The 23807-nt window shown below is 42.9% G+C and overlaps 1 protein-coding gene across 1 annotated transcript in view; it reads right to left on the reverse strand.

Moving 5' to 3' along the window:
* LOC139258749 (calcitonin gene-related peptide type 1 receptor-like) overlaps positions 1 to 23486 on the reverse strand; it is a 126366-nt gene extending 102880 nt beyond the window's left edge. The window contains exon 1 of the mRNA XM_070874813.1: positions 23279 to 23486. The gene's annotated coding sequence lies outside the window, so the exon portion shown is untranslated. The remainder of the gene's footprint in view (positions 1 to 23278) is intronic.
* Positions 23487 to 23807: the final 321 nt, after the last annotated feature.

The raw sequence follows: 23807 nt of genomic DNA on the forward strand, positions 1-23807 counted from the left end.
CTAATACAAAGTTGAATTGCAGCTATTCTAAGAGGCTTAAACTAAAGGATACACTGACCTATGCAGGCATTTCAAAAAGGTTCTAGCTAAAATATCACCGCATTTAGCTTTCAATGCAGCTTCTCTTGTATTATTTGAATGTACTGAAAGTGAGAGCTTCTCTAGCAATGACTTCTTTTCCCACATCATCACCTCCGGAGTCCCCCCAGAGGTTCCCTTCCTCTACCTCGGTTACATGCTGCCCTTTTGTGAAATCACCCACAGAAGTGGAATCAGTTTCTATTCATATGATGTTGACACCCAGCCCTACCATTCCACCACCTTCTCTGGCCATTGACTCAGTCTGAAACAGACTGTTCACAACCCCAGCTCTCAGTTCACAACCCCAGCTCTCAGTTCACAACCCCAGCTCTCAGTTCAACCCCATGCTCAGTCTTCAACTCCATTTCTTCTGCCTCACAAAGACTGTCTCTCTAACATCAGCCACCTCCGTCCCTATCGCAGGCTATCTGCAGCGGAAACCCTCATTTGTGCCTTGATCACCTGCAGATTCGATTATGCCAAAACTGATTTGGTTGGTCTACCATCCTCCACCCTCCAAACTTCTGCTGATCCAAAACTCTGCTGCCCATATACTATCTCACACTAAGTCACACTCGCCCAACACATCCATCCTTGCTCACCTACACTTGCTCACGGTCTCCATATGACCTAAAAAATGTAATTCTCATCCTTGTGTTTAAATCCCTCTATGGCTTCGCCCCTCCTATCTCTGTAATCTCCTTCAGCCCCACAATCCCCTCCCCTGAACTGTCTGTTCCTTTGACTCCGACTTTTCGTATTCCTCCCACCCGCAGCTTCCCCCGACCCTCGACCCCCGCCACCCCCACCACCACCACCACACACTTTGCCCCAAGCTGTGCTTTCAACTACCTGGGCTGCACAATCTGGAATTCTCTCCCTCACCTCCCTTGAGATGTTTTAAAATCAATCTCTTTAACCATATTGTTGTTCACTTCTCCTAATCTACCCTTCATTTCCTTATGCCTTTGTGAAGTGTCTTAGGACATTTTCTATATTAAATGAGTGCAATAAATTCAAGTTTCTGTTGTATTTACATTTCTGCTGCCTTTATTCAACCTACATGTCAGATTTGTTTCATCTTGTGTCAATAACATGTTATAAATCACTGCCATCTGATTTGATTCACCTTACTGAATAATAAATAATTAATCAGCAGATACACAAAGCTATGTAACAACCAGAACCAGAGTGAAATGCTGGAACAGCCTTTAAAGTATGTTCAGGAGTTAACTTATGATGTTTAAGTGGACTCAATGTTTAAAGGTTCATTCAGTATTTGTTGAAGAATACCGCAGGATAAATGGTCACTGAAAAAAGACAACCTTGTAGGTAACTTATAAACCAAAATTAGAAGTGCAACATTTATTTTCAATAAATGTACCTTGATGTGGAACCCCTTCATCAAAATTCTACAGCTAGCATTGAAACCTGCTTGTCTTTGCTTGTCATTAGCTCCGAGAATTCCTCCCCCTTCCTTTGGCCACTACTGCAGTTGTACTGAAATGCAGTGCATGATGGCTAGCTCATGATAATATGTTGAAATAAATAAATCTCTATGGGATCTTCATAAGGGAAATGATACAAATTCTCCAATAGTTTTCAAATAACTAGTCTCTCACTGAAAGTAGCGACCATTCTGTTCTTACGCGGGAAAGAAAATTGTGCATAATTTAGGGAAAAACAGGACGAACAACAGACATTCATCCATTAATCCAGTAGGAGAAAGAAGCTATTGAGATACTGGGATCCTGCTCAGCTGAGGTGATAGAGGAACAAGACATGGGAGGTCCTGCACCCACAGTTGTTTTGTGCAGGACAATGCTAGTTATCTGAAATTCATACTCTAAGGAGATCCTTACATGAACAGAACAGTAAGGAAACAATGGATTGCAGGAAACGTGTTGCACTTCTCATTCTCTTTCTCCACAGTAGCTGGAAGCAGAGGAGAAAAGAGAAATGGACGTATATAGAATTACATAGACAGTGGCAGGACCATCAACAGCATGAACTGCCAGCAAAAAGTCACCCACACCATCATCCACCTCTTAGTCACAATTACCAACCCAGATTGAGTCTCTCTGGGGGTGAGGGGAAATATCAGCCCTTGGCTGAAGAACATTTGGATGATGATGTCAGTGATCTCAGAAAAGAAGAATACTAGTAGAGCATCAAACTCATATGAAGGTATACCAAAGAAAATTTACAGCAGGTGGCAGGGTTGGTGGCCAAGTTTTGGCAACATCGAGAAGGCTTCCTAACAATGCAGAGCAGCCTGGTCCAAGTGACAGCTGCAAGAATCTCTACTAACAGCCCACAGAACATAGAAGCCTGGAGGCAAGTCATCACCACCAACGCGGAAAGTAGAGAGCAATATCTACCAGATATCCACAGTACCATTTAGGAGGGTTTTCAAGATATTTGGATACTCTTTCTAGTGGATTAATATATATTTGTATTTCCATAACGCCTGTTTTCCTGTAGATCTGTTGGGAGCAATATACATTTAAGGGGAACCTAGATAAGAGAGACGATGCAGACATTGTAGTTAAGGAAAAGTAGTGTATAATATTAGATGAGATAAAAATAGTGAAAGGGAAAGTAATAATTGATTTAGCACCTTTGACAGTAGATAAATCGCCAGGCTCGGATGAAATGTATCCCAAGCTGTTGAGAAAAGCAAGGGGGGAAATAGCGGCGGCTCTGACCATCATTTTCCGATCCTCTTTGGCTACAGGTGTGGTGCCAGAGGACTGGAGGACTGCTAACATTGTACTGTTGTTTAAAAATGGAGAAAAGGATAGACCAAATAATTATAGGTCAGTCAGCCTAACCTCGGAGGTGGGCCAACTATTGGCAAAAAATCTGAGAGATAATATTAATAATCATTTAGAATGGCATGGATTAATCAAGCACAGTCAGTATGGATTTGTTAAAAGGTTGTGTCTGACTAACTTGATTACATTTTTTGAGGAGGTAACAAGGAGGGTCAATGAGGGTAGTGCATTTGATGTAGTCGACATGGATTTTAAAAAGGCTTTTGACAAGGTCCCACATGGCAAACAGGTCGGAAAAGGAAAAGCCCATGGGATCTAAGGGAAAGTGGCAAGTTAGAGTCAAAATTTGCTCAATGGCAGGAAGCAAAAGGTAATGGTCAATGGGTATTTTTGTGTCAGGAAGGCTGTTTCCACTGGGGTTCTGCAGGGCTGAGTACTAGGTCTCTTGCTTTTTGTCGTATATATCTGTCATGTATGTATGCTTGGGGTTACTAGTCACCAGGTCATTGGGCTGTATGCACGTGTGTGCAGCCCAGGTATAAAAGGCAAGCCATCTTGTAATGTAATCATTTTGGGCCCTAATAAAGCAGAGCCAGGTTTGTACCTGCGTTAGTTTACAGTATTCAGTCTTATTACATACATAACATTTGGCGACGAGGTAACCTAAGAACCTTTGCATGCAAAAATGAGCACAATTGGAATTCTGGAGAGATTTGTGGAGGGAGAGGACTGGGCAGATTTTATAGCTCGCCTGAACCAGTACTTCGTGGCAAACAAAATGGAGAAACCCACTGATGCAGTTAGGCGCAGGGCGGTCTTCCTCACGGTTTGCGGTCCTAAAATCTTGACTCATAAAGAATCTTCTCTCGCCTGCATGTCCAATGGACAAGGACTATGAGGAATTGTGTGCTCTGGTATGTGACCATCTCAAACCAGAAGAAGGCATCATCATCTCACGATAGCGATTCTACCAGCACATTCGTTCTGAAAGCCAGAATGTGTCGAAATTCGTTGCCAACCTAAGACGTCTAGCTGGACTGTGTAAGTTCGAAAACGCATTGGGAGACATGCTGTGGGACTTCTTTGTAATCGGCATCAACCACGAGGTGATCCTGTGTAAGCTACTGGTGGCGGAGACGCTGGACTTGAGCAAGGCCATCAAGCTTGCCCAGGCATGCATGACAACGGACAAACACTTAAAGCTGATATCATCAGAAAATCTGAACTGGGCAAGTACTGTAAACAAGATTGTATTGTCGTTTGGCAGAGCTGCATATGGCAGGGCCTACTCGACTGCATATGCAAAGCCTGTGCCTGCCCAAAGTCTGCCAATGGGAATGAATCCGATTTCACCGTGTTGGCGTCGTGGGGGCAATCATCGACCTCATCAGTGTATGTTTAAACAGTACATTTGTAAAGGCTATTTGAGACGGGGGCATCTCCAGCGCATGTGGTCGCAACTGAGCAAACGTTCTTCGATACACCATGTGGAGGATGATGACCAGTATAGCATGGTTCCAGATATGCAATCCGAGATACCAGGGGAGGAAGTGTATGGACTGTATTAGTTCCTAAGAGCCAACCGATAATGATTAATGTGAAACTAAACGGTGTGCTGGTACCGATGGAATTGGACACGGGTGCATGTCAATCAATATTGAGCCAGAGAATATTCGACAAGCTGTGGGACACTAAGGCTGTGAGGCCTAAGCTGAGTCCAGCCAATGCCAAGTTGCGTACGTACACTAAAGAACTCATAACGGTGATTGGCAGTGCAGTAGTCAAGATGTCGTATGATGTTGCAGTTCATGATTTACCATTATGGATTGGCAATGGTCCAATGCTGTTCGGCAGGAATTGGCTAGAAAAAATCAAATGGAATTGGAATGATATCAAAGCATTATCGTCGGAGGATGATACTCCATGTGCTCAATTGCTGAGCAAGTTCCCCTCGCTGTTTGAACCAGGCATCAGCAATTTCACGGGAGCCAAGGTGCAGATCCATGTGGACTCGGATGCAAGACCCGTCCATCATAAAGCTCAAGCGGTTCCATACATGATGAGGAAGAAGGTCGAAATCGAACTGGACAGACTCCAGCGTGAAGGGGTTATATCACCGGTCGAATTTAACGAATGGGCCAGCCTCATTGTTCCTGTGTTGAAAAGTGATGGCACTGTCAGGATTTGTGGAGACTACAAGGCTACGATTAACCGAGTTTCGAAACAGGATCAAAACACATTACCAAAGGCTGATGACCTGTTTGCAACGCTAGCCAGGGGAAGTCATTCACTAAACTGGATCTGACATTGGCCTACATGACACAGGAGCTTGTCGAGACATCGAAGAAACTTACGTGCATCAACACTCATAAAGGACTGTTTATCTACAACAGGTGTTCTTTCGGAATTCGCTCGGCTGCAGCCATATTTCAGAGGAACATGGAGAGTCTACTGAAGTCTGTTCCTAGAACTGTTGTGTTCCAAGATGACATCCTGGTCACAGGTCGTGACACTGCTGAACATCTGAATAACCTGGAAGAGGTTCTACATCATCTGGACAAAGTGGGATTCAGACTGAAACGTTTGAAGTGCATCTTCATGGCACCGGAAGTCGAATTCCTGGGGAGGAAAATTGCTGCTGACGGCATCAGGCCTATGGACTCGAAAACCAAAGCCATCAAAAACGCACCCAAACCTCAGAATGTGACGGTGCTGCGTTCGTTCCTTGGTCTACTCAACTACTTCGGTAATTTCCTACCCAGATTGAGCACTTTATTAGAGCCATTGCACATGTTGCTCAGAAAAGGCGACAACTGGGTTTGGGGTGCGTGTCAAGATAGAGCTTTTGAGAAAGTTACAAATCTGCTTTGCTCTAACAAGCTGCTGGTGCATTATGATCCGTACAAGCGTCTAGTATTGGCCTGTGATGCTTCGTCATATGGAATTGGTTGCGTGCTCCAATAAGCTAATGAGTCGGGTAAACTACAACCTGTTGCATATGCTTCTAAAAGTTTGTCAAAGGTGGAAAGAGCCTACAGCAAGGTAGAAAAAGAAGCATTAGCCTGTGTGTATGGGGTTAAAAAGATGCATCAGTACCTGTTTGGTCTTCGGTTTAACTGGAAACAGATCACAAGCCATTGTTTTCAGAAAACAAAGGTATCAATACCAATGCATCGTCCCGCATCCAGAGATGGGCACTGACATTATCTGCCTATGATTATGTCATTCACCATAGACTTGGCACTGAGAATTGTGCCGATGCGCTGTGCCATCTGCCATGGCCCATACCGGAGGTGGAGATGCCACAACCTGCAGACCTACTGTTAGCCATGGATGCTTTTGAAAGTGAAGGAACCCCTGTCACGGCTCAACAAGTTAAGACCTGGACTAGCCAGGACCCAATATTATCAGTTGTGAAACGTTGTGTCCTTAGTGGTAATTGGTCTGCCATTACCCAAGCATATGGGGGATGAGACCAAACCTTACAACTGTCGCAAAGACGAACTATCCATTCAGTCAGATTGTTTACTATGGGGTAATCATGTTGTTATGCCTTAGAAAGGCAGAGAGAAATTTGTACATGATCTACATAGCACTTATCCCAGTATTGTCATGAAGAGAGCCATTGCCAGGTCTCATGTATGGTGGCCTGGAATTGACTCTGATCTGGAATCATGTGTGCATCAGTGCAACACTTGCATGCAGCTAAGTAAAGCACCAGCAGAATCGCCGCTGAGTTTGTGGTCATGGCTATCTGAACCATGGTCCAGGATCCACATCGACTTTGCAGGTCCCTTCCTGAGAAAGATGTTTTTAGTTGTGGTAAATGCATATTCCAAGTGGATAGCATGTATAATCATGTCATCCAGTACATCCACAGCTACCATTGAGAGCTTTTGTGTCATGTTTGCCACTCATGGTCTGCCCAACATTGTTGTAAGCGACAATGGATCTTGCTTCACTAGTCTGGAGTTTCAAGAGTTCATGAAACTCAATGGTATCAAACATGTGAGTTCAACACCATTCAAACCCGCATCTAATGGTCAAGCAGAGCGTGCTGTCCAAACCATCAAGCAGAGTATGAAACGTGTAACTCAAGGTTCACTGCAGACTCGCTTGTCATGCATATTGCTTAGTTACAGAACATGACCCCACACGCTTACCGGGGTCTCCCCTGCTGAACTATTGATGAAGAGAGGTCTCAAGACCAAGCTCTATCTTGTCCACCCTGACTTGAATGATCATGTTGAATACAGATGTCAAAGTCATCAATGATATCATGATCACGCTGCTGTGCCACGCGACATTTCTGTCAACGATCCTGTGTATGTACTAATTTATGGTCAAGGTCCCAAGTGGATCGCCGGTACTGTTACAGCCAAGGAGGGTACCAGAATGTTTATTGTCAAGCTCAAGAATGGGCAAACATGAAGGAAACATGTTGATCAGATAAAGCTGCAACACACGGATGAACTGGAACCGTCTGAGGAAGACACAATCAGTGACCAACCAACCTACCCTCAGTCATCAGAGGACTCCGCTGTCATCAATGAATCTGGACTTTCAATCCCTGACATGGTCATTGTCACTCCCATCAGATCGGCTACCCAGCCCCCAGTCACAACAGACTCAGAATGCTCGCCCAAGGCTGGAATTGAACTGAGTCGATCAACTCGGGAGCGGAAAGCCCCAGACGGTCTCAAGTTGTAAAAAGACTGTTACTAATATCTTAAAGGGGGATGTTGTCATGTATGTATGCTTGGGGTAACTAGCCGCCAGGTGGCGCGACTGTCGGAGGACATTGGGCTGTGTGTGCAACCCAGGTATAAAAGGCAAGCCATCTTGTAATGTAATCACTTTGGACCCTAATAAAGCAGAGCCAGGTTTGTACCTGTGTTAGTTTATACTATTCAGTCTATCGAGTTATTACATACATAACAATATCAATAATTTAGATTTCAATGTAGGGGCATGATTAAGAAGTTTGCAGATGATACAAAAATTGGCCATGTGGTTGATACTGGTTGAAGCTGTAGATTGCAGGAAGCTATCAGTGGACTGTTCAGGTTGACAGAAAAGTGTCAAATGGCATTCAATCCAGAGAAGTGTGAGGTAATGCATTTGGGGAGGGCTAATAAGGCAAGTGAATGCACAATAAATGGTAGGATACTAAGAAGTGTAGAGGAACTGAGGGACCTTGAAGTGCATGTCCACAGATCTCTAAAGGTAGCAGGACAGGCAGATAAAGTCGTGAAGAAGTCTTGCGGGATGCTTTTCTTTATTAGCCGAGGTAGAGAATATAACAGCAAGAAGGTTATGCTTGAATTGTATAAAACACTAGTTAGACCAAAGCTAGAGTACTGCCTGCAGTTCTGGTCATCACATTACAGGAAAGATGTCATTGCACTAGAGAGAGTGCAGAGGATATTTACGAGGATGTTGCCCGGACTGAAGAATTTTCGCTATGAGGAAAGATTGGATAAGCTGGGGTTGTTTCCTTTGGAACTGAGAAGAGGTGCATAAAATCATGAGGAGCCTAGATAGAGTGGATAGGAAGGAGCTATTTCCTCTCGCAGTGAGGTCAGTAACCAGGGGGCATAGATTTGCAGTAATTGGTTGAAGGATTAGTGGGGAATTGAGAAGTTTTTTCACCTAAAGGGTGGTGTGTGTCTGGAACTCATTACTGAAAGGGTGGTAGAGGCAGAAGCACTCATCACATTTAAAAAGTACTTGGATATGCACGTGGAGTGCAGTAACCTACAAGGTTACGGATCAAGAGTTGGAAAGTGGGAGAAGGCTGGACAGCTCTTCTTCGACGACTGCCGCAGATTCGTTGGGCCAAATGGCTTCCTTCTGTGCTGTAAATTTCTAAGATTCTTTAACACATGAATGGGAAAGGAATGGAAGGTTATGCTGATAAGGTTAGATGAAGAGGAGTGGGGGAGACTTGTGTGCAGCATAGACACTGGCATGGACCAGTTGGACCAAATGGCCTATTTCAGTGCTGTGTATTCAATGCAATAGCCTGATGCAGAGAGAGGAGATGGCTTTGAAGATTCTGCCTTCCAAAAGCACCAGAGTTTTCCATTCAGTCCTTTCAGATACCATCATAGATAAAAGAATTTCAGCAAGCTAAGGCTGTGGAGATTCCAAAGCCAGAAAAGAAGTCTGTTGTGGGCTCATCCCTTGACTCAAAGGTCCTGAGACAGTCATATGGAGCAGCAGTCCACATCTCAGATCCCAAACCTTCAAGTTGCATTTAGAAGTGCTAAACTAGGAATGAGGATGAAGCAAAAGTCACAATGATAGTACACAGTACTTCTAAGTATCTTTTTAGTTATCAAGTTTCAGAACTCTTGTATGATTGTTGTTGTAAGAAATATGGTTATGATGCTCATGATTTTTCTGTTGAAAACATGAACTTGCACTGGAAGTAAGATGTTTGTGGACTTGGGGCCCTCAGGAGCTTCAGTTTTTAATGATGAAGGCCCATTGATCTAAATTATGTGGAGCATGCTGGTTATTGTAGATGTTGAATAACTATAATTTGATCAGATGTTGTTGAAAGCCTTTCTAATAAGTTTGTCACAGAGCGCTCTCTCTCAGCAGCTGTCTGTGACCCTGCAATGCCCTCTGCATGTCCAAGTTCTTCAACTTTTGAGTCTGTTTACATTTCAAGAATTTCAATTTCCAGGTTTTTCTAAAGAGCAACATTGTAAAGGAGACTGACAGGCAGAAACCTGTAATCGCACAGAGTTAGGCATTAAGGGAGTGAAATTCCTTTTGTTTCACATAATGATTTGGTTTGACATTAGGGGCTTGGTTACATGAATGCAATATGTAGCTGCAAACACTTGTGTAAGCCCAGCAATCCTACTCACTCAATTGTCTATCTCCGGTCAGCAGAATTCATGAGACAATGTTAGAAGCATACTCTTGAGAGTCCCCAGCCCTATCTGGGCACTCCCATCTTCCCTTTGGCATTCCAATGGTCTCTTCAATTTGAATTTGAATGTGAGTTTGTGCCTTTTTGTGGCATTTCGCTGCTTCACTGGTGTTCCTCCTTAGTGGTGTTAACAGTCACAGTACATATGATAACTCTTGTCTGAAAGAAGGTTTCCCCTTCTGGACTGCCGAAGGATAAATAAATCCTGACAGTTCTCCGCGTATTGGAGACTGACAGGCAGAAACCTGTAATCGCACATGAGTTAGGCATTAAGGGAGTGAAATTCCTTTTGTTTCACATAATGATTTGGTTTGACATTAGGGGCTTGGTTACATGAATGCAATATGCAGCTGCAAACACTTGTGGAAGCCCAGAAATCCTGCTCACTCAATTGTCTTTCTCCTGTTAAATGTAATGAGCCGGGTTGCCCTGGCAAAAAGGAGATTTATAACTTGCCTCATGCAATAATGAGCAGCAAACTGACTGGCCTGGCTGAAGTTGCCTGTTGCCACTTGGAATGAGCCTCTGGCCAGAAAGCCAAGTGTAGTAATGACTTTCTGAGCCATAGTAAATGCTGTACTGTTTCCTCAGGTGGTTTGCTGATTTCCCTCTAGGATGCAGCGACATTCTACCGCAGCCTCTGTGCAGATAACTCTGGGGACATATTCAAACAAAATCGTCTATGTCTATAACTCCCTGATGGCTGGTTATCTGCAGAAGGATCTATTTGTTTTGTGATCCTGCCTCATAAGACTGGTCTCTCCAATTCTCTGCTATATATAGATTGGGGTTACCAAACTGGTAGCAATACGGTGGAGGAGGATTTCCTGGAGTGTATTAGGGATGGTTTTCTAGACCAATATGTCGAGGAACCAACGAGAGGGCTGGCCATCCTAGACTGGGTGATGTGTAATGAGCAAGGACTAATTAGCAATCTTGTTGTGTGAGGCCCCTTGGGGAAAAGTGATCATAATATGGTAGAATTCTTTATTAAGATGGAGAGTGACACAGTTAATTCAGAGACTACAGCCCTGAACTTAAGGAAAGGTAACTTCGATGGTATGAGATGTGAATTGACTAGAATTAACTAGCGAATGATACTTAAAGGGTTGACGGTGGATAGGCAATGGCAGACATTTAAATATCACATGAATGAACTTCAACAATTGTACATCTCTGTCCGGAGTAAAAATAAAATGGGGAAGATGGCTCAACCGTGGCCAACAAGGGAAATTAGGAATAGTGTTCAATCCAAGGAAGAGGCATATAAATTGGCCAGAAAAACCAGCAAACCTGAGGACTGGGAGAAATTTAGAATCCAGCAGAGGAGGACAAAGTGTTTAATTAGGAGGGGGAAAATAGAGTATGAGAGGAAGCTTGCTAGGAACATAAAAACTTCTATAGATATGTGAAGAGAAAGACATTAATGAAGACAAATGTAGGTCTTTTGCAGTCTGAATCAGGTGAATTTATAATGGGGAACAGAGAAATGACAGACCAATTGAACAAATACTTTGGTTCAGTCTTTACGAATGAAGACAAAAATAACCTTCCGGAAATACTCGGGGACAGAGGATCTAGCGAGAAGGAGGAACTGTAGGAAATCCTTATTAGTCAGGAAATTGTGTTAGGGAAATTGATGGGATTGAAGGCCGATAAATCGCCAGGGTCTGATAGTCTGCATCCCAGAGTACTTAAGGAAGTGGCCCGAGAAATAGTGGATGCATTGGTGATCATTTTCCAACAGTCTATCAACTCTGGATCAGTTCCTATGGACTGGCGGGTAGCTAATGTAACACCACTTTTTAAAAAAGGAGGGAGAGAGAAAACGGGGAATTATAGACCGGTTAGCCTGACATCGGTTGTGGGGAAAATGTTGGAATCAATTATTAAAGAAGAAATAGCAGCACATTTGGAAAGCAGTGACAGGATCAGTCCAAGTCTGCATGGATTTATGAAAGGAAAATCATACTTGACAAATCTTCTAGAATTTTTTGAGGATGTAACTAGTAGAGTGGACAAGAAAGAACCAATGGATGTGGTGTATTTGGACTTTCAAAAAGCTTTTGACAAGGTCCCACACAAGAGATTGGTGTGCAAAATTAAAGCACATGGTTCTGGGGGTAATGTACTGATGTGGATAGAGAACTGGTTGGCAGACAGGAAGCAGAGAGTCGGGATAAACGGGTCCTTTTCAGAATGACAGGCAGTGACTAGTGGGGTGCCACAGGGCTCAGTGCTGGGACCCCAGTTATTTACAATATACATCAATGATTTAGATATAGGAATTGAGTGTAGTATCTCCAAGTTTACAGATGACACTAAGCTGGGTGGCGGTGTGAGCTGTGAGGAGGATGCTAAGAGATTGCAGGGTGACTTGGACAGGTTAGGTGAGTGGGCAAATGCATGGCAGATGCAGTATAATGTGGATAAATGTGAGGTTATCCACTTTGGTGGCAAAAACATGAAGGCAGAATATTATCTGAATGGTGGCAGATTAGGAAAAGGAGAGGTGCAACGAGACCTTGGTGTCATGGTACATCAGTCATTGAAAGTTGGCATGCAGGTACAGCAGGCGGTGAAGAAGGCAAAGATTTGAGTTTAGGAGCAGGGAAGTCTTTCTGCAGTTGTATAGGGCCTTAGTGAGGCCTCATCTGGAATATTGTTTTCAGTTTTGGTCTCCTAATCTGAGGAAGGACATTATTGCTATTGAGGGAGTGCAGCGAAGGTTCACCAGACTGATTCCCAGGATGGCAAGACTGACATGTGAGGAGAGACTGGATCGACTGGGCCTGTATTCACTGGAGTTTAGAAGAATGAGAGGGGATCTCATAGAAACATATAAAATTCTGACGGGACTGGACAGGTTAGATGCAGGAAGAATGTTCCCGATGTTGGCGAAGTCCAGAACCAAGGGTCACAGTCTAAGAATAAGGGGTAAGTCATTTAGAACTGAGATGAGGAGAAACTTCTTCACTCAGAGAGTTGTGAACCTGTGGAATTCTCTACCGCAGAGAGTTGTTGATGCCAGTTTGTTAGATATATTCAAGAGGGAATTAGATATGTGGCAAAAGGGATGAAGGGGTATGGAGAGAAAGCAGGAAAGGGGTACTGAGGTGAATGATCAACCATGATCTTATTGAATGGTGGTGCAGGCTCGAAGGGCCGAATGGCCTACTCCTGCACCTATTTTCTGTGTTTCTATTTCCTTACTTTTCCAGGTACAGAGGTGTAAGAAGGTTGGGGCGAATCAGCGGCGAGTGTTTGTGGCGAGATGCGGTAAATGTTTATGCCAGAGGAGCGGTGAGAGATGACCCTCCTTCAACATGTACAGTATATTTTAGCCTAATTTCCTTCATAAAAAAATTTTGAAAATTGACTTCCTTATGATTTTTGAGCCTTCAAAATAAATAGCAAAACATTTTTTGACTAAAGAGCAATCCAAAGTAAGATCTGCATCTAACAGTGTTAACCTTTGAGATCTAATGATTTAATCCTGGTCTAAACTAATTATTTGTATCTCAACATTTTAGCTAGGTTTGGAAACATCTTACACCTTACTTCCAGCGGAATTAAGAACAGAACCAACAGATCACGTCGAAATCCCAAATTCCAACCCCTTTCCCCAATAAGAACATAAGAAATTGGAGCAGGAGTAGGCCATCTGGCCCCTCGAGCCTGCTCCGCCATTCAATAAGATCATGACTGATTTGATCTTGACCTCAACTCCACTTCCCTGCCCACTCCCTATAACCCTTGACTCCCTTATCTTTCAAAAATATCTCTATCTCCACCTTAAATATAGATCTGCCAGGTTTACTCCCTACCAAACCAACAGGCCTATGTTTTTTTTATACTTAATCAAAATATTGAAAAAGAATAGTTTACTGAATAAATTGGTTACAATGCAAGGATCCTAATTACTGTCTAGAGCAAGTGAAAAAAAGTTAATAAGTAAAATAAACTTACATAGAATATACTGTACAGAAACAAGCCGTCTATGCCAATGTTTATGTTCCACATGAGCCTCCTTCCACTCTACTTACTTCATCTCACACTATCATCCTATTATTTGTCTGTTCACCCTGACTAAGCACTCGACACTGTATTGAGAGCTTCGGAGCAGTCACCTCTGGACTATCTTTTTAAAAACCCTGTGGAGAAGGCATTAAGCAACCTTTCCCAAACCATAATTCCAAGGCTTTTTTTTGTGTTCATTTATTTCCTTCTCGCATCTTTACTGCCTGTAATGTACTTCAATGAGGTATATACTTTGAACACAAATAAAAAGGTAAGTTCGAACAAATTACTTAGAATTTTAATTATATTTAATGGCTAAGCCACTGATGGTGTGCTTGAGAGGAAAATAGTTCCTGTACCAACATTAACATCAATGGCGTGAAATGTTTCTTTATTCATGTGTCACAGCTGCTCGACTTTCGTTCAGCTTGCTTTTGAAGTTAAACTTTGTGAGGTCAACCTTGGAGATGCATCACCCACCTATGCCATCACATCTGGAATTCTTCTGAGAATGGTTGATGCTGCATGTCATCTGCAATCTGCTCCATGATAAAGCCCATATGCAGTGAGACTTTTAAGGAGCTCTTTCATAGTGCTCAACAAAAATATATTCCAGTGAAAAAGAAGGGCGGTAAGAGAAGGGATAACCAGCCGTGGATAACCAAGGAAATAAAGGAGAGTATCAAATTAAAAACCAATGCGTATAAGGTGGCCAAAGTTAGTGGGAAACTCGAAGATTGGGAACATTTTAAACGACAGCAAAGAATGACTAAGAAAGCAATAAAGAAAGGAAAGATAGATTACGAAAGTAAACTTGCGCAAAACATAAAAACAGATAGTAAAAGCTTTTACAGATATATAAAACGTAAAAGAGTGACTAAAGTAAATGTTGGTCCCTTAGAAGATGAGAAGGGGGATTTAATAATGGGAAATGTGGAAATGGCTGAGACCTTAAACAATTATTTTGCTTCGGTCTTCACAGTGGAAGACACAAAAACCATGCTAAAAATTGCTGGTCACGGGAATGTGGGAAGGGAGGACCTTGAGACAATCACTATCACTAGGGGGGTAATGCTGGACAGGCTAATGGAACTCAAGGTAGACAAGTCCCCTGGTCCTGATGAAATGCATCCCAGTGTATTAAAAGAGATGGCGGAAGTTATAGCAGATGCATTCGTTATAATCTACCAAAATTCTCTGGACGCTGGGGAGGTACCATCGGATTGGAAAGCAACTAATACAACACCTCTATTTAAAAAAGGGGGCAGACAAAAGGCAGCTAACTATAGGCTGGTTAGTTTAACGTCTGTAGTGGGGAAAATGCTTGAAGCTATCATTAAGGAAGAAATAGCGCGACATCTAGATAGGAATAGTGCAATCAAGCAGACGCAACATGGATTCATGAAGGGGAAATCATGTTTTAACTAATTTACTAGAATTCTTTGAGGATATAATGAGCATGGTGGATAGAGGTGTACCGATGGATGTGGTGTATTTAGATTTCCAAAAGGCATTCGATAAAGTGCCACACAAAAGGTTGCTGCAGAAGATAAAGGTACGTGGAGTCAGAGGAAATGTATTAGCATGGATCGAGAATTGGCTGGCTAACAGAAAGCAGAGTCGGGATAAATGGGACCTTTTCAGGTTGGAAATCGGTGGTCAGTGTGCCACAGGGATCGATGCTGGGACCACAACTGTTTACAATATACATAGATGACCTGGAAGAGGGGACAGAGTGTAGTGTAACAAAATTTGCAAATGACACAAAGATTAGTGGGAAAGCGGGTTGTGTAGAGGACACAGAGAGGCTGCAAAGAGATTTAGATAGGTTAAACGAATGGGCTAAGGTTTGGCAGATGGAATACAATGTCGGAAAATGTGAGGTCATCCACCTTGGGGAAAAAAAACAGTAAAAGGGAATATTATTTGAATGGGGAGAAATTACAACTTGCTGCGGTGCCGAGGGACCTGGGGGTCCTTGTGCATGAATCCCAAAAAGTTAGTTTGCAGGTGCAGCAGGTAATCAGGAAGGCGAATGGAATGTTGGCCTTCATTCTGAGAGGGATGGAGTACAAAAGCAGGGAGATCCTGCTGCAACTGTACAGGGTATTGGTGAGGCCGCACCTGGAGTATTGCGTGCAGTTTTGGTCACCTTACTTAAGGAAGGATATACTAGCTTTGGAGGGGGTACAGAGACGATTCACTCGGCTGATTCCGGAGATGAGGGGGCTACCTTATGATGATAGATTGAGTAGACTGGGTCTTTACTCGTTGGAGTTCAGAAGGATGAGGGGTGATCTTATACAAACATTTAAAATAATGAAAGGGATAAACAAGATAGAGGCAGAGAGGTTGTTTCCACTGGACCAAGATAGAGACTAGAACTAGGGGGCACAGCCTCAAAATACGGGGGAGCCAATTTAAAACCGAGTTGAGAAGGAATTTCTTCTCTCAGAGGGTTGTGAATCTGTGGAATTCTCTGCCCAAGGAAGCAGTTGAGGCTAGCTCATTGAATGTATTCAAATCACAGATAGATATATTTTAAACCAATAAGGGAATTAAGGGTTACGGGGAGCGGGCAGGTAAGTGGAGCTGAGTCCACGGCCAGATCAGCCATGATCTTGTTGAATGGCGGAGCAGGCTCAAGGGGCTGGATGGCCTACTCCTGTTCCTAATTCTTATGTTCTTATTATGTTCTTACGGCTAAGGGGATCAAGGGCCATGGAGAGAAAGCAGGAAATGGGTCCTGAGGGAATGATCAGCCATGATCTTGTTGAATGGCGGTGCAGGCTCGAAGGGCCGAATGGCCTACTCCTGCACCTATTTTCTATGTTTCTATGTTTCTATGAGATGTTGTTTAAAACATAGCAGGGAACCAAAATTTGGAAACCTTTACTGGGCTGCTATGTAACACCCCCCCTAATCAGAGCAAGCATCTAAACTTTTGGCTAAGGATGCTAATGGTGTGTTTTACCAAGACCCTGGTAGGACTGTGTAACCTTATTTTATCAGTCTTTGCCTCTTGCCCTCAGATTCCTCATAAGCAGCTATGGCTGCAGTAGATAGCCTTGCTCCCCCAGCGGCCATCCATCCAGTCTTCATGGCCCTTCAAATGTTTGAGTACTGGGCTGATTGCGTAGGATCATGGCTGCCGTCGTTGACAAGGTAAGTTTGTTTTCCTTTGCAGAGCCTGCAACAATGATTCTTCCCTTTAAGGAAGGGAAGGAGCCTTTCAATGCGGAAGCACTGCATGGCCCAGTGCGCAGCACTGCTGAACTCACCGCCCCGCCTGCTGCCGATTGCGCTCTAAGAAGGAATTGGAATGCTTGATTTAACTCTCCAATTCTTTTCTGGAGCGCAAATGCCAAATGTTTTAAAAGTTTGAAATGATTAGCGCCTGGCGCTAATTTTTTTAAATTTTAAAAGCAAATGCCCCAAATGGAGCGATACTCAATTCCACCCCACAAGTCTGAAGGGTTGTTCCGGCTCTAAATGTATTATGGTGGCCTAACCTTCATTTATATTTCATTGGGACCTCAATGAGCCTAGCGTATGGCGGATGTACATGTTCTGAGCAACACAGGCACTTGCGGGACTTATTGTTACGTGCTGTGTACACAGAGTGCTGAACAGGCCTCAGGTTTCAGCATCCCATAATGCGAAGAGCAGGTGCCCAATGCACAGCAGTACTACGGACACTAAAGATCATAGTATTGGTTCCATACTGTAGTTAATGAGTAACTGTTGGTCCTATAAGAACATAAGAAATAAGAATAGGAGTAGGCCATACGGCCCCTCGAGCCTGTTCCGCCATTCAATAAGATCATGGCTGATCTGATCTTGGCCTCAACTCCACGTTCTTGCCTGTTCCCCATAAACCTTGACTCCCCTATGATGTACTTTCCAAATCAAATATGAGGGTGCAGGTTAACAAAAATAGAAAATATTGGGGACACTCATCTGGTCAGGCAGCATCTGTAAAGAAAGGGAAAATAGTGACGTTTCAGGCATTGCCCTGGATAATGGTGCGGCTTTCAGTTCGTAGCAGATTGGTCTGTATCTGGAAACTGCCTTTCTGTTATAAGCAGAGTAAATGCATTGCGAGAAAGCTTGAATTATAACAAGCATGTTAAGCTTGAATTTGTTTTCAAATCATTATAGTGTCCATTTCATATTTTGCCTATTTCAATATTATTGCTTGCCATGTTTAATGTGACTCTTTATGTGATTTTTGTCTGAAGAAAGAAATTCCCACTATCAATATAGATCAACTGGCAGAGTTAGGTACTCTGTTATTACCCATGAGCTTTGGCTAGTCTCAGATTGGAGCTAAAAAATCAGCAGTTTCTTATTATCATCTCACCAAAATCTTTATGAGAAGAAGCTGCTGCCTTTTAGTGCACGGCGACAATTTAACAACAAGGCCCTGTCATGTTTTGGGATTTTTTTGATCAATATTGCCACAGAAAAGATTTGGAGTAAAAGATTTGTGTTTAATGTTATGTTTTAAAGCACATTGTACTCACACAAGTTTTAAAAAGAAAATACAGTGAGATGAATTGTAGTTATATTATAATGAACTAGGTTTTGATCTTGATTCCCCAAAGACTGTAAATGATAAGCAATTTGATTTGCCTGTCCTGGCCACTCATAAACACCTCCCATTGTGTTAGGAGGTCCCTGGTTCGAGAAACTCAGCAGGGATTGTGTATCATAGGCTTTCCTTTTGAGTTGTGAACACTGGGAAATAGTCACGTTTTTCAACAGAAACCTGCGAGGACAGTCAGGTACAGCAAAAGCTGCAAGAGGGTTAGAGTGCAGGAGAGTAGTTATTAAGTTATTTTGTTTAATATGGGGAAGTGGAGCATGTTCAGTAATTTGCAAGAAATATTGTACTGTTTGAATGAAGTGAGTCCAATGATAAATGTTGCTGGTTATTTTCTGCATGCCGGCTATGAATTAAAGCAACTTAAGAATTTGTACCCAACCTTGTCTCACCAGATATTTTCCTTGGTCCACAATTGAAAAGATTGGAGCGGCATGTGCGAAAGGCACAATATCTGGTTCAGATCATATGGCTATAGTATTGTTACACCCCTGGGTTAAGCTATGGTATAATTAGATATTAGGCAATGCCTATCCCGGCACATAAAGGGGATCCACTTACGAGAGCAATTGATGCCACTGAACCCAAAGGAATACACAAGACACAACCTTAAGCTTCTAATGGTCCCCAGAACACTGGGACTCAAGGCAGACTGAGGCTTTGCAACTAATTACAGAGATGGATCAAAAGAAAGGAATAAATGTTGCAAATCTAAAATAGACAATGAAATCTCTTGAAGTGTAAACGTACTTCTGGTGAATTAATCATTCACAACAGTACCCAAAATATTATCCTACCTTCCAAATGCTTATTGATCAGTTGAAGATTCCAGCTTTTTTTTAACAGCAGCAAAATTCTTCCATCAACAGCCCAAGAAAATAAAGGGGGAGAAATTGGTCCTCAATTTGGGAGCTGGTGACTGCAAGGTATCTAGGGCACGCGTCTGATCAAGAGTTAGGACCCTTGGATATACTAATCAGGATATTAGTGCCTGTTTTAGGATCCTGCTACCAAATTTTGCATAAACCGAATGGAACACATGTGGAGCGCATGTTCCACTCGGTTTTTCTGGGTCAACAGCAGCCTAACCAGCCTAACCAGATCTTAAAGGAACTGCTGGAGGCTGCCAGCGAAGGGAGCCAGGAGGAGCTTCTCATGGCTCCATTACAATACTGTGGGTCACTGCTGCCCCAGTCTCACCCCCTTTCCCATTCACCTCCTTCCCCCACCCCCTACAGCCAGGCTTTACCTACGAATACTTTAATTCACATCCACAGCTCACCAGTTTTATGTAAATAAGGCTCAGGGCCCAATTTGCATCAAACTTCAGGGCAACTTCTTCGGGCGCGCATTCCAGATGTGATGCTCGCTTTTCACCGGTTTCTGCCTCAGTGTGTGAGGAGGACACAAAAAATCTGCAAAAGGACATAGACAGGCTAAGTGAATGGGCAAAAATTTGGCAGATGGAGTATAATGTTGGAAAGTGTCAGGTCATGCACTTTGGCAGAGAAAATCAAAGAGCAAGTTATTATTTAAATGGAGAAAGATTGCAAAGTGCTGCAGTACAACGAGACCTGGGGGTCCTTGTGCATGAAACACAAAAGGATAGTATGCAGGTACAGCAAGTGATCAGGAAGGCCAAAAGTATCCTGGCCTTTATTGCAAAGGGGATGGATTATAAAAACAGGGAAGTCTTGCTACAGCTATACAAGGTATTCGTGAGGCCACATCTGGAATACTGCGTGCAGTTTTGGTTTCCATATTTTCGAAAGGATATACTTGCTTTGGAGGCAGTTCAGAGAAGGTTCACTAAGTTGATTCTGGGGGTGAGGGGTTTGACTTGTAAGGAAAGGTTGAGTAGGTTGGGCCACTACTCATTGGAATTCAGAAGAATGAGAGGTGATCTTATCGAAACGTATAAGATTATATGAGGGGGCTTGACAAAGTGGATGCAGAGAGGATGTTTCCACTGATGGGGAAGACTAGAACTAGTGAGCATGATCTTAGAATAAGGGGCCGCCCATTTAAAACAGAGATGAGGAGAAATTTCTTCTCTCAGAGGGTTGTAAATCAGGAATTCCCTGCCTCAGAGAGCTGTGGAAGCTGGGACATTGAATAAATTTATGACAGAAATAGACAGTTTCTTAAACGATAAGGGGATAAGGGGTTATGGGGAGTGGGCAGGGAACTGGAGTTGAGTCCATGATCAGATCAGCCATGATCTTATTGAATGGCGGAGCAGGTTCGAGGGGCCGTATGGCCTACTCCTGATCCTATTTCTTATGTTCTTATGTTACACCAATTTCACCTTCACAATGCTCGAGCAAGGGAGTAACTTTTTATAACCCATCCTATTGGCATTTTTAAAACAATTGGACATTTCTTATTTTCAAACTCTTTTACCCTTTCACGCAGTTTTGTGCGTTTAAGTAGTCTTAGGCAGAAGTCCATTCAAATACTCTCCTGGCCGACTTTCCATTTTCCACCCAATAAAATTCAGCTCGTTCAAACATCTGCTGTCCATATCCTATTCCACATCAAGTCCTGCCCAGCCATTACCATTCTCCTTTCGAAACTACATTGGCTCCTGATCCCCCAATGCCTCCAATTTAAAATTTTCAGCCTCATGCTGATGCCCTTTCATAGCATCACCCTTCCCTATCTCATAACCTCCTCCAGCAATACAACCTCCTGCCTCCCCACCAAACGCTCTGTTCCTCTGACTCTGATCTTCTGTGCATCCCTTCCCCCTCACCCATTCCCCCACCATGCCTTCAGCCACCTAGGCCCCATGCTCTGAAATTGCCACCCTAAACCCCTACTCCTCCTTTATGACCTTCCTTAAAACCCAACTGAGCCTTTGATCAGTCCTCCTAATTTCTTCTTTGGCTTGGCGTTCATATTTTTTCCTTGCACCTCCATGAAGTACCTCGAGTCATTTTGCTACATTAAAGGCACTATGCAAATGCAAGCTGTTGTTCTTCTTGATTATATCTTTTGCACTAATGTTCCTGTGCCTACCTTAACAATTTGCATATAGTTTTATAGATTGTAAATCTAAGTCAAATTAATTATTGGAATGAGCACAGTGCATGCAGCAATGGCATTGAGATGAATAATATCAGGGGGAATAAATATATCGCAATCAATGTTAAGATATGACTATTATTGTTTTTTATTCTTTTTGGTAGGAATTTACATATTGCATGTATAGTTATGTTATAACAGCATGTTGCAGTTTCAGAACTGGTTTGCCAACATTAGGAATAAACCCTGACTTAGTACAGGTTAGTCACCACTAACAGGGACGGTTGAGTTCCTATTTCAAAACTGCCAGAGCCTATGAAAACACTCCTGCCAAATAAATATGCACGGGTGTTACTCTACGAATAGATTTTAGTTACTTTATACGCTGTGCTAATGAACGAAATACAGTTCAAAAACATTTTCAATGGTATTTGCCATAAAACAAACCTTGTGGTGCACCCTTGAGGCAGCAACTTGTACTCCAATACAACTGGGAACGCCTGACTATTTGATGGTCAAGAGTTAAAAGTTCATATCCCAAGCAAGGCAGCTACAGATTTACCTCATCGGAAACAAGTCAACATTTGCTTCTATTACAAGGCAATCTAGGGCTTTTACCAATGCTTTGCAGAGTGCATTCTGCAATTTCTTTAATTTTCTTTCTGCAAATGATTTTGATCATAAGAAATACCTTATCTATAATTGGCCTCTCATTGTTTTTTTTCTTAACGCGTGCTTAATCTTCGTTGTTACTCCAGTCATGTAATACCGAAACTTAAGCGTGCCAAAAGAATAAGAATACTTATCAAAGCATTATTATTATTTTAAGTACAATAAATTAAAGTAAGCAAGAGTTCAAATTTGATTGCCAACATTGCTGAATGATTGTAGACATATAACTCCGGCACGGCAGGCTGTTATCCCTGTGCAATGACCCTCTTTCCTTCTCCTTCTTTGCTGCCTTCCATTGTGTTTGGCCGGAAGTTAATAACTTAACTGGAGAGGCTTTAAAATCCGAGGGATGAGACGAATGATGCCTGGTTCGGAAGACGCCGCCAGCAGCATCAAAATAGATTTAACTATATGGTCATTCTTGTCAGCAGTAAATGCTTTAAACTTGGGCGGAATGCAAAGCTGGACGTGACTTATTTGTTTTTTAATAAATATGTCGATATTTAATGCAACGAAAGGTGACAAAAAATGTTATGGCACTGCATATGCTGCTATTCTGCAGATGCTTGCAATATATTTAGAGATATTATAGTTTAGACTTTATCATAAGATTAGGTTAGTTAATATCTTAAAGATGGGCGATTCGTTAGTTGTGTTTTTTTTTAGCAATGACTGATGATCCTGATGGTGCGGGAGTCCCATGCTGGTTGCTATATGTTGTTAAAGTCTTATTCTGCCAGAACAGAGGGACATGAGGTCTGGGGTCTAAAATAGAAAGGTATGTTACAACCTCAGCCGCAACTCTCGCTTCCAGGAGTCAACCCTTGACGTCTACAGCAAACGAAAAAAAAACACAGCACATTTTCCCCTAATAAAACATGCAAACAATATACCCCCCCCCCCCGCCTCAAATTAACTCTAATGCTAAGGAAGAAGTTTGCTGGTAGACTGAGTGTGAGGTATGAAAACACCACTCGCTTCGCTCACACAGGGGACTGCAGTTATTTTTGCAGATGCTAATTCCGCTGTGGGAAGATCAGCCAACATGCTCTGTATAATATATCAGGAGATGGCTTTCGTGGGAGATTTTTGTGCTCCGGATAAATCTGGTATTAGGTGACAGAACAAACAAGAGTGGGTTGTACTTACCAACCAGAGCTGGACTGAGGTCCCAGTCCAATAGTCCTCAGGAATGGGGGGAGTCCGTGAGCGTCTCTTCCAGCTGCCAATAGCTCGTCCTCCTGTGTGGGATGGGGAAAGTGAGGGGGTGTCGAGAGGTAATCCAGATCAAGGGCTGCCTGGCACCGTGCTGTACACTCCCAGAGAGTGCAAGCTCCTCTCGGGCTGTCTGCTTTAAGTTAACTGCTAAAAACGCTGTCAGGGAGTGAGTGATCAGGACAAGAGCATCATCATTACAGGAAAGCCTCCAGCTTCCTGTTACATCACTCTCACCCCGCCTTCAGCTCACTGGGGCTGAAACCTGAGCTTTATTCGGTAGCCCCTCTGCATAGCTACATGCAACCCCCTACCCGCTCCACACCCTACCCGCTCCGTAAGCTGCGCTGGTCCTGTCACATCCATTCAGGGCAAACCAGCCTGCCCGCACATTATCAGCTCGGATTCCAGATCAGGACAATTATAGATTCATACCAATAAACTTCACCGGAACACAACTATT

The sequence above is a fragment of the Pristiophorus japonicus genome, chromosome 3 (genome assembly GCF_044704955.1).
Source record: "Pristiophorus japonicus isolate sPriJap1 chromosome 3, sPriJap1.hap1, whole genome shotgun sequence".
Lineage (NCBI taxonomy): Eukaryota > Metazoa > Chordata > Chondrichthyes > Pristiophoridae > Pristiophorus > Pristiophorus japonicus.